The sequence below is a fragment of the Ranitomeya variabilis genome, chromosome 4, assembly GCF_051348905.1.
Source record: "Ranitomeya variabilis isolate aRanVar5 chromosome 4, aRanVar5.hap1, whole genome shotgun sequence".
NCBI lineage: Eukaryota > Metazoa > Chordata > Amphibia > Anura > Dendrobatidae > Ranitomeya > Ranitomeya variabilis.
In genome coordinates, this window is record NC_135235.1 from 115,429,939 (window position 1) to 115,442,588 (window position 12,650).

Sequence of the window (12,650 nt, forward strand, 5' to 3'; positions counted from 1 at the left end):
ATGTGTCTGCACAAACGGTTAGAAACCGACTCCATGAGGATGGTCTGAGTGCCCGACGTCCACAGATGGGAGTTGTGCTCACAGCCCAACACCGTGCAGGACGCTTGGCATTTGCCACAGAACACCAGAATGGCAAATTCGCCACTAGCACCCTCTGCTCTTCACAGATGAAAGCAGGTTCACACTGAGCAGATATGACAGACGTGACAGAGTCTGGAGATGCTGTGAAGAGCGATCTGCTGCCTGCAACATCCTTCAGCATGACCAGTGTGGCAGTGGGTCAGTAATGGTGTGGGGAGGCATTTGTTTGGAGGGCCGCATAGCCCTCCATGTGCTCGCCAGAGGTAGCCTGACTGCCATTAGGTAACAATGGCAGACCCCTTGTGAGACCATATGCTGGTGCGGTTGGCCCTGGGTTCCTCCTAATGCAGGGCAATGCCAGACCTCATGTGGCTGGAGTGTGTCAGCAGCTCCTGCAAGATGAAGGCATTGAAGCCATGGACTGGCCCTCCCGTTCCCCAGACCTGAATCCGATTGAGCACATCTGGGACATCATGTCTCGCTCCATCCACCAATGTCACGTTGCACCAGACTGTCCAGAAGTTGGCAGATGCTCTAGTTTAGGACTTGGAGATCCTTCAGGAGACCATCCGCCGCCTCATCAGGAGCATGCCCAGGTATTGTAGGGAGGTCATACACTACTGAGCATCATTTCTTTGTCTTGAGGCACTGAAGTTGGATCAGCCTGTAACTTCATTTTCCACTTTGATTTTGAGCATCATTCCTACTCCAGACCTCCGTGGGATATTAGTTGTGATTTACGTTGATCATTTTTAGGTTTTATTGTTCTCAATACATTCCACTATGTAATGAATAAAGATTTACAACTGGAATATTTCATTCAGTGATATCTAGGCAGGGCTGGTTTTAGGCAAAGTGGGGCCCTAGGCAAAAGTTTAAAATGGGGCCCCAGATACTAACATATTGCACATCACACAAACATTTTGGTTGTAGCTACATGCGCTGATTTCAGGCCACTAAACGAGTGTGATCAACAATATTAAAGTCATTCGCCACTTGTTTCCCAGCCTCTTTACACTGGCTGAGGAATAATGAAGGGCACAGAATGATCACAAGTAAATAAATCTGCCCCCATACAGTATCATCTTAGCAGCATATCTGCAGTTTTCACTGGGCGATGTGCTGATGGGAACAATGATTTTTGTTCCGGCATAACCATTCCAATTACTTGATGAATATCCTGCATTTTGCACTCCCTCTAGTCCTCCATATAGTATAATGCACACCCATAGTCCTCCATATAGTATAATACACCTCTATAGTCTTCCATATAGTATAATATACTCCCCCTAGTCCTCCACATAGTATAATACACTCACGATAGTCCTCCATATAGTATAATGTACTCCCCCTAGTCCTCCATATAGTATAATACACTTGCCATAGTCCTCCATATAGTATAATACACTCCCCATAGAGTATAATACACTCCCCAGAGTCATCCAGTCTAATACACTCCTCATAGTCTTCCATAGAGTATAATACACTCACTATAGTCCTCCATAGAGTATAATACACTCCTTAGAGTCCTCTATAGAGTATAATACACTCCCCATAGTCCTCCATAGAGTATAATACACTCCCTGTAGTCTTCCATAGAGTATAATACAATTCCCATAGTCCTCCATAGAGTATAATACACTCCCCATAGTCCTCCATAGAGTATAATACACTCCCCATAGTCCTCCATAGAGTATAATGCAGTCCCTATATAGAATATAATTCTGACCTCATACAGTATAACGCAACCACCACATAGAATATAATTCAGCCCCCCCATAAAATATAATGCAGTCGCCCATAGATTATAATTCAGCCACATAGTATATAGCAGCCACATAGTATATAGCACAGCCCATGTAACACAGACAGCCACGTAGTATATAGCACAGCCATGTAGTATATAGCAGCCACATAGTATATAGCAGCCACGTAGTATATAGCACAGCCCACGTAATATATAGCACAGCCCACGTAATATATAACAGCCCATGCAGTATATAAACACAGCCCACGTAATATATAGCACAGCCCACGTACTTTATAACACAGGCCATGCAGTATATAACACAGCCCACACAGTATATAACACAGCCCATGCAGTATATAACACAGCCCACGTAGTATATAGCACAGCCATGTAGTATAACACAGCCCATGCAGTATATAACACAGGCCACGCAGTATATAACACAGCCCACACAGTATATAACACAGCCCACGCAGTATATAACACAGCCCACGCAGTATAAAGCAGCCAGGCAGTATATAACACAGCCCACGTAATATATATCACAGCCCACATAATATATAACACAGCCCATGTAATATATAGCACAGCCCACATACTTTATAACAGCCCACACAGTATATAAACACAGCCCACGCAGTATATAAAACAGCCCACGCAGTATATAAAACAGCCCACGCAGTATATAACACAGCCCACGCAGTATATAACACAGCCCACGCAGTATATAACACAGCCCACGCAGTATATAACACAGCCCACGCAGTATATAACACAGCCCACGCAGTATATAACACAGCCCACGCAGTATATAACACAGCCCACGCAGTATATAGCACAGCCTACTTAGTACATAGCACTGCCCACGCAGTATAAAACACTGCCTACGTAGTATATAGCAGCCAGGCAACACAGCCCACGTAATATAGCACAGCCCACGTAGTATATAACACAGCCCATGCAGTATATATTACACAACCCACATAGTATATAGCAGTGTGGGCACCATATCCCTGTTAAAAAAAAAATTAAATAAAAAATAGTTATATACTCACCCTCCGTCGTCCAGCGAAGCTGTCCCGATGCGCGCAATGCTGCTGCCAGTTTCCGTTCCCAGTGATGCATTGTGAAATTACCCAGATGACTTAGCGGTCTCGCGAGACCACTAGGTCATCTGGGTAATTTCGCAATGCATCACTGGGAACGGAAGCTGGCGGCAGCATCGTGCGCATCTGTGGACGTCGGAAGGTGAGAATAGCACAATTTTTTATTTTTTTTAAATTATTTTTAACACATCTTTTTACTATTGATGCTGCATAGGCAGCATAAATAGTAAAAAGTTGGTCCGGGATGGGACGACACACTGGCACTGACTGGAGGGGAGTAAGGAGGGGGGCACTGACTTGAGGAGAGTAGGGAGGGGCCAATTCGTGGCCGGACTAAGCCTGTCGCTGATTGGTCGCGCCTGGCCGGCCACGACCAATCAGCGACGCAGGATTTCCGTTACGGAAGTTAGTGACAGACAGACGGAAGTACCCCTTAGACAATTATATATATAGATTACATAACCACGATATGTCTGGTATCTGCTCTACATATACTGTACAAACATACACACATATACCATACATACACACAGATACACATATAAATACAGTATATGCAAACACATACATATACCATACATACAGATACACATACATATACCGTCATTGATACACATACCGTACATACACACATGCATATACCGTACATTCACACACATACCGTACATACATATACCGTACATACACAGATACACATACCGTACATACATACACACATACCGTACATACAGATACACGTACAGAACATACACACATACCGTACATACACATACAGTATATACACATAGTATAAACATACCGCACACACATATACATACACATATACTGTATGTACATGCACATATACATATATACCATATATACATACAAATTTATTGCACATACACAGATACACATATACTGTACATGCACACACAGCCATACAAATATACCATACATACATATACCGTACATACACACACAGATAGAAACATACACATAGATACACACACATACATACATACATACATACAAGCATATACATACACACATACTAATCTGTGATATCAGCTCACAGTGATCAGATGAGCCCTGGATGAGGTCACATAGTTCAGTTGGAGAGGGCTGCAGACCCCACTGTGGGGGATGGGGCACAGAGCAGACAGGGCTGATATCAGCCCCCCTGGTGGGGCTGTGCTGTCCCAGTGAGCTCCTCCTTCTCTTCACAGTGAGGAGAGGCTGCAGCCTGCTCTGATTAGAACAGTGGAGGAAGCAGAAGACCCCCTGTAAGTTCTGCTCTTCCTCCACTGCTGTCCCTGTGCTGTGCGGCAGGGCCCCTGACTGTAGGTGAGCACTCACCATTGGGATGCGCAATGCAGGAGGACAGACGGCAGCCAGTGAGCGCTCTCCTCAGTCTAGTGGGGAAAGCGTTCATTGGCCAGTGTCTCTCTCTGCATGACACACCCCCTTTTTGATCTCCTGCACTTCGCGCCCCGCTCTCTCCCCGGCACCGGTGTTCCATGATTACAGGAGGGAGTTAGAGGGGCCCGATCCTGCATGATACCGGGCCTGCCTGCAGGGGCCCCCCTCCACCTCTGGGCCCCACAGCAGTGCCATCAGCAGTATGTCCACCACTGGCTGGGGGCCCCTAGGGCAGAGGTCTGCCTGCCCTTAACGCCGGCCCTGTATCTAGGATGCGGTATTCTAGTGCTCCCTTTATTTTTTGAGTGTATATATATATATATATATATATATATATATATATATATATAATTACAAAAGTTAAAGATGGACCATTGCAAAAGTGTGGGCACCCTTGGAGATTTGTGGGCTCAGATAACTGTGACCAAGGTTTCCGACCTTAATTATGCTGTTAGGGGTATGGCATGTTCACTATCATCGTTAGGAAAGGCCAGGTGATGCAAATTTCACAGCTTTATAAAAACCCAGCCTCTTCTAACCTTGTGCCGAAAACAGCAGCCTCGCACGCTGAAAATGAGCAGCAGAAGCAGGAGAAGGCAATAAGGAGATAGCATAGCATTTTCAAGTTGCCCTATCCTCAGATTGAAATGTAATTAAGAAATGGCAGGTACCAGGAACAGTGGAGGCCAAGATAAGGTCTGGAAGAACAAGCTAAATTTCAGTGAGAGCTACACATATGATTTGTGTAGGCAAATCAGAACCCTAGCTTGACTGAAAAAGACCACCATAAAATTAGCAGTCAGAAGTATGCAAAAGAACATCTAAACAAGCCTGATGCATTCTGGAAATCCAGATCATGGATCCTGTGGACTGATCAGGTTAAAGTAGAATTCTTTGGCCACAATGATCAAAGGTACGTGTGGAGAGAAAAGGGCACAGAGCTTCAGGAAAAGAAAAAAATCTCCCCAGCCATTAAGCATGGGGGTGGATCAGTCATGCTTTGGGGTGTTGTAGCCAATTGCACGGGGAACATTTCACGGGTAAAGAGAATGGATTCAATGAAATTTCACAAATTCTTGATGCAAACATAACACCATCTGTAAAAAAGCTGAAGATGAAAATAGGATGGCTTCTACTAATGGATAATGATCATATGAACCTACAATTAATGGTAAGGAGATGCTGGGAGTTGCTGTTACCAGCCATTACACTGGTCTACAAAAAAAATAAAAAATTTCTGGCATGGACTTTAAGAACAGTTGTGGACTAATCTGAGGGTGCTGAATTCAAATCTGATCTTATAATTTCTCTATCACATCACGTTTTTGCGCTATAGGTATATAGCCCATTTTCATGAATTCCATGATAAATATAAGTAGTGTATGAAAAGTGCCTATTTATACGGTTCACTAAGGTAAATTTAGTTTTAGAGGGGGCACAAATTCAAAGAACAACTCAGGTAGCTAACAACTTTTATCTTGTACTAGCTGTACTACCCGGCTTCGCCCGGGTTAATGACTGCTGTTAGCAAAATAGAAAGTGTTAACAAAAATTTATTCTGCGCACAAAAACCACAAAACAAATAGATAGAAATGTAATTATTAAAAGGCAAAAACTAAGCTAATAGAAGAATTTCACAACATATATTAGCTTTGTTATACTGAGAATGTCTTTGTTGCCTATATTAACCAATCAGAGCTCAGATTAATTAACTGTAGCAAAATAGAAGCTGAGCTGTGATTGGTTGCTATTGGCAGCCTGATAAATCCCCAGCCAACAGGAAGCCCTCCCCCCTGGCAGTATATATTAGCTCACACATACACATAATAGACAGGTCATGTGACTGACAGCTGCCGTATTTCCTATATGGTACATTTGTTGCTCTTGTAGTTTGTCTGCTTATTAATCAGATTTTTATTTTTGAAGGACAATACCAGACTTGTGTGTGTTTTAGGGCGAGTTTCATGTGTCAAGTTGTGTGTGTTGAGTTGCGTGTGGCGACATGCATGTAGCGACTTTTGTGAGATGAGTTTTATGTGGCGACATGTGTGTAGCAACATTTTGTGTGTCGAGTTGCATGTCACAGGTTAGTGTAGCAAGTTGTGTGCAGCAAGATTTGTGCATGGCGAGTTTTGCGCGTGGCGAGTTTTATGTGTGGTGCGTTTTGAGTATGTGCAAGTTTTGTGTGAGGCAACTTTTGCATGTGGTGCAACTTTTGTACATGTGGCAATTTTTCTGTGTGTGCAAGTTTTGCATAAGGTGAGTTTTCCATGAGGTGAGTTTTGCGTGAGCCTAGTTTTGCATATGGCGAGTTTTGCATGAAGCGAGTTTTGCGCGTTGCGAGTTTTGAGTGGTGACTTTTATGTGTCGACTTTTATGTGGCGAGGTTGGTGTGTGTGTGGTGAAATGTGTGCTGAGGGTCGTATATGTGTTCAAGCACGTGGTAGTGTGTGTGTTCATATCCCCGTGTGTGGTGAGTATCCCATGTCGGGGCCCCACCTTAGCAACTGTACGGTATATACTCTTTGGCGCCATCGCTCTCATTCTTTAAGTCCTCATTGTTCACATCTGGCAGCTGTCAATTTTCCTCCAACACTTTTCCCCCATTATGTAGATAGGGGCAAAATTGTTTGGTGAATTGGAACGCGCGGGGTTAAAATTTCACCTCACAACATAGCCTATGACGCTCTCGGGGTCCAGACGTGTGACTGTGCAAAATTTTGTGGCTGTAGCTGCGACGGTGCAGATGCCAATCCCGGACATACACACATACATACATACACACATTCAGCTTTATATATTAGATATACCTGTATGTCATCTCCTCCTATACATAGCATATACCTGTGTGTCATCTCCTCCTGTATATAGTATATACCTGTATGTCATCTCCTCCTGTATGTAGTATGTACCTGTATGTCATCTCCTCCTCTATATAGTATATACCTGTCATCTCTCCTGTATATAGTATATATCTGTGTCATCTCCTGTATATAGTATATACCTGTGTGTCATCTCCCCTGTAAATAGTATATACCTGTGTGTCATCTCCTCCTGTATATAGTATATATCTGTATGTCATCTCCTCCTGTATTAGCGCTCGTTCACACGTTATTTGGTCAGTATTTTTACCTCAGTATTTGTAAGCTAAAATGGCAGCCTGATAAATCCCCAGCCAACAGTAAGCCCACCCCCTGGCAGTATATATTAGCTCACACATACACATAATAGACTGGTCATGTGACTGACAGCTGCCGGATTCCTATATGGTACATTTGTTGCTCTTGTAGTTTGTCTGCTTATTAATCAGATTTTTATTTTTGAAGGATAATACCAGACTTGTGTGTGTTTTAGGGCGAGTTTTGTGTGTCAAGTTGTGTGTGTTGAGTTGCGTGTGGCGACATGCATGTAGCGACTTTTGTGAGATGAGTTTTGTGTGGCGACATGCGTGTAGCAACTTTTTGTGTCGAGTTGCATGTGACAGGTTAGTGTAGCAAGTTGTGTGCAGCAAGTTTTGCGCATGGCGAGTTTTGTGCGTGGCGAGTTTTATGTGTGGTGCCTTTTGAGTATGTGCAAGTTTTGTGTGAGGCAACTTTTGTGCATGTGGCAATTTTGTGTGTGTGGCGCATTTTGTGTGTGTGTTCATATCCCCGTGGTGGTGTGGTGATTATCCCATGTTGGGGCCCCACCTTAGCAACTGTACAGTATATACTCTTTGGCGCCATCGCTATCATTCTTTAAGTCCCCCTTGTTCACATCTGGCAGCTGTTAATTTGCCTCCAACACTTTTCCTTTCATTTTTTCCCCATTATGTAGATAGGGCCAATTTCACCTCACAACATAGCCTATGACGCTCTCGGGGTCCAGACGTGTGACTGTGCAAAATTTTGTGCCTGTAGCTGCGACGCTTCCAACACTTTTCCTTTCACTTTTTCCCCATTATGTAGATAGGGGCAAAATTGTTTGGTGAATTGGAAAGCGCGGGGTTAAAATTTCACCTCACAACATAGCCTATGACGCTTTCGGGGTCCAGACGTGTGACTGTGCAAAATTTTGTGGCTGTAGCTGCGACGGTTCAGATGCCAATCCCGGACATACACACATTCAGCTTTATATATTAGATTTCTCTGCAGGATGTTTTGCTGATCTAACAATGGCCTCTACATCTCGCAGAAGACAGTGCTCAAATGATCCAAATATTTTTTGTTACATCTGTGGAAACTTTACTGTGAAGACTCAGAGGCGCAGCATTACTGACTTTGTTAAGAGGGTGTATTTTGCGTATTTCAATGTAAAACTTGGATGCCAAGACAAGCAATGGGCTCCTCACAAAGTGTGCAAAACCTGTATTGAGAGCTTGAAATCATGGTCTCAAGGAAAGAATGCTAAACTTCAGTTTGGAGTTCCTATGGTTTGGAGAGGACCAAGCAACCATTTAGACGACTGCTATTTCTGCCTTGTCGATGTAAAAGGTTTCTATAAGAAAAACAAGCAATATTTGCAATACCTGAGTATCCCTTCAGCTATTCGACCAGTTTCCCATAGTGAAGACATACCTGTTCCAAAATTTACTGCGCTTCCAGAAAACGTGGACACAGGACTCTCCTCACATTGTTATACTGATAAAGAAAACAGTCCAGATATTTTTCAGCCATGTGATGAAGATTGTGACAAACCTATTCTGTTTACTCAGTCTGCTTTGAATGATCTGGTTAGAGATCTTTATCTACCAAAAGAGTCTGCTGAACTATTGGCTTCAAGACTACAAGAGAATCGAATTACAAGAGAATCAAATGTTGAAACCCCGGTACAAGTGTCTCATTTTATCGTAACAGGGAAGCAGAACAGCGTAAGTACTTCCATTCAGATGGCCAGCTTGTCTATTGTACTGATGTTGAAGGGCTACTTCTCTTTATGGGACTTCCAGCATATGATTCAAGGGATTGGAGGCTTTTTATTGATAGTTCTAAAAGAAGTTTAAAATGTGTTCTGTTACACAATGGAAATAAGTATGGCTCTGTACCAATAGGCCATTCTGTAAAACTTAAAGAAGAATATAAAAACATCAAGATTGTTCTAGAGAGGTTACACTATAATGTTCATGGGTGGTTACTTTGTGTTGATTTGAAAATGGTTAACTTTCTTTTGGGTCTGCAAGGAGGGTACACAAAACACCCTTGTTTTCTGTGCTACTGGGACAGTAGAGCTACAGCAGAGCATTGGGTGAAAATTGAATGGCCTCAGCGACAGAATTTGGTATCTGGTGATAAGAATGTCATCCATGATCCTCTAGTGGATAGGAAGGACATTGTCTTTCCTCCCTTACACATACAACTTGGATTGATGAAGCAGTTTGTCAAAGCTCTCAATCACAGTGGAGAATGCTTTAACTATATATGTTCAACTTTTCCTGGTCTTAGTGAAGAGAAGAAAAAGGCTGGAATATTTGATGGACCTCAAATAAGAACACTTATGAGAAACACAAATTTTATCATATCAATGAATGAGACAGAAGAAAGAGCTTGGAACGCATTTTGTAATGTGGTGCAGAATTTTCGAGGGAATAAGAAAGCAGACAACTATGAAGAGATTGTGGAAGAGCTACTAATGAGTCTGCGAAATCTTGGATGTAGAATGAGTATCAAGATTCACTATTTACACAGCCATTTGGACTTTTTTCCAGAGAACCTTGGGGATGTGAGCGAGGAACAAGGGGAGCGTTTTCATCAGGACATTGAAACAATGGAAGAACGGTATCAAGGCCAGTGGGACTCACATACGATGGCTGAGTATTGCTGGAGCTTGATGAGAGACAACCCAGAAGCTGTACATCAAAGATCAGCCAAGAAGAGAAAGTTCAAATAACTGCCATTTGTCATTCATCTGTGTGCCATATATATGTGTTTTTATATTTTGTAGTTTAATTCTGTAAGTATATTTGATTTGCTGTACATAGACTTTGTAATCTTTGTTATTCCTGGATTAAAAATATAAAAAATGTATACCGAAAATCATGTGTTATCATAAAACATTAGATAGGAGTAATTTTCATCAAAAATTGAAAATATCTCAAAATCCTGATGTGATAGCTAAAAATGGAGTTCATATTTGTAATCAGCAGCCAAAATTGACTTAAAATATGTTTTAAAACCTTTTGCCAGAAAAATTGCGTTGACCATTATCAGACTGCAAACGGGAAGCACAGTACTGATGAGAAGTCCTCAGTATAAAAACATTTATCGTATTTTTCGGACAATAAGATGGACCCCAAGTTTAAAAAAGAATTTTTAACTTGTGATAACGAGCAGGTACATCAGGGGTCACAGGTGCATCTTACAGTCCAAACGTAGCTTACCGAGGAAGGGGGCGGCGTTACATTTTCCATCATTTGACAGCAGGAGTGGGGTGATGCTGCAGGTCCTGGGCTAGGAGGGGGTGTCCTGGTGGTGAGGCAGGAGCGGAGCCCCTCTCCCCCAGTATGCACAGGGCCCTCACCATTGCCTCACTCCTACCACAGGCCTCCTACAGCAGCCACCCCTCCCCCTATAAGCTACATATACTATAACACACCTCCATTTTCCTCCCAAATTTGGAGGGATAAAAGTGCATCTTAAATGCTGAAAGATATGGTACATCCAGGTACCTTATAGGCGACACCATCTCTGATGGAAGTTGTTCCCATCCCTTTTTGTCTCCATGTAGTCAAGATGCAACGATGAGATTTCAAGCTCAGAGCTCATATCTCCAGACTTCCCGACATGGCGCCCTTAAAAATAAAAGCATCATTATACTGCCCCATAAATAAAAATCTCACATACTGTGCCCCAAATAAAAAATTGAAATAACTGCATCTTTCTGCACAAAATGCTCCTCTCTAAAATACCCCCATCATTGCCCCTCACCATAATGTCCCCATATACTCCTCCTTTCTACAATTTCTCCCCCAAACAGCACCATTCCATATCGCCCCCACACTGACTCTCTGCATAAAGTGAACTATCCCTCCCTGATACCCTCATCTAAAATAACATGACATCTAATCTTCGGCTCTTCCTTGTAGATCTTACCAGGGCCTGACGTCGCTGCTGCCTGTGAGACGGTGGCAACAAGACCGCCCCCAAATCCTTCATTGTTCCAAACTGAATTACCCCACGTTTGATAACCAGTCTTGGTGCACGTCACCCATCCCTTAATAACCTTGGTCGCTCTTCTCTGCACCCGCTCCAGTTCAAAACAACAAAGAGCCCTATATATGGAGATCAGAACAATATATGAAAAAAAATAATAATAATAAAAATCGTAGTTACTTACCGATAACGGTATTTCTCTGATCCCATGATGGCACCACGGAGAGAGGGGTCCGCCCCCAGGGACAGGAAACCTACAGGTGAAAAAGGGCGTACCTCTCTCCCACATCAGTTGGTTAACAGAGCCTTATACAGAACTTCAGCTGCAATTTGATATTTACACAAATTAAACTTAACAATTTTTTACTTAACAGAGGCACCGTGACTAAAGGTAACTAACTATACATTATAGTGTGCACACCTGTGTGTGAAAAGGGAGGGAATATACGGGTGCCATCATGGGATCAGAGAAATACCGTTATCGGTAAGTAACTACGATTTTCTCTATCCCCATGATGGCACCACGGAGAGATTTACATAGATTGTAATTTTTTAGGGAGGGACCACTGCCTCTAGAACCCTTCGACCAAAGGTGAGATCAGAGGAGGTCAAGTCTAAGCGGTAGTGTCTGAAAAATGTAGACTGGGAAGACCAAGTGGCCGCTCTACATATCTGTTGTATTGAAGCGCCCGCTCTTTCCGCCCAGGATGATGCCACTGCTCTGGTCGAGTGCGCTTTTATATTCTCCGGGATGGCCGTCCCGCTGGAAGAGTAGGATAGGGCGATGGCATCTCTTATCCACCTCGCTAGCGTAGCTTTTGACGCTTTCTGTCCCTTCCGTGGACCCTGGAAGCAGACAAACAGAGCCCTATCCTTCCTGCACTCTCTAGTGGCTGACAAGTATTGGAGTAGGCACCTCCTAACATCAAGGGTATGTAGTGTTTTTTCTCCCTCATTCTTGGGGTTGGGACAGAATGAGGGCAGGGAGACCTCTTGTGTCCTGTGAAATTGAGACGCGACTTTTGGGAGGTAAGCCGGGTCCGTTTTTAGAATGACTCTGTCCTCAAGAATTTGAGTGAAGGGAGGGCCCGCGGACAATGCTTGTATGTCACTAACGCGACGGGCTGAGGTTAGGGCCACTAAGAGTGTTGTTTTTAAAGATAGAATCTTTAGGGGTGCGTCTGC

General features: G+C 43.2%; 1 long non-coding RNA gene across 1 annotated transcript in view; it reads right to left on the bottom strand.

The window, feature by feature from the left end:
* The window catches only part of LOC143770008 (uncharacterized), a 31,576-nt gene that overhangs the window by 8,343 nt on the left and 10,583 nt on the right, over positions 1 to 12,650 (bottom strand). The gene's annotated exons all lie outside the window — the stretch shown is intronic.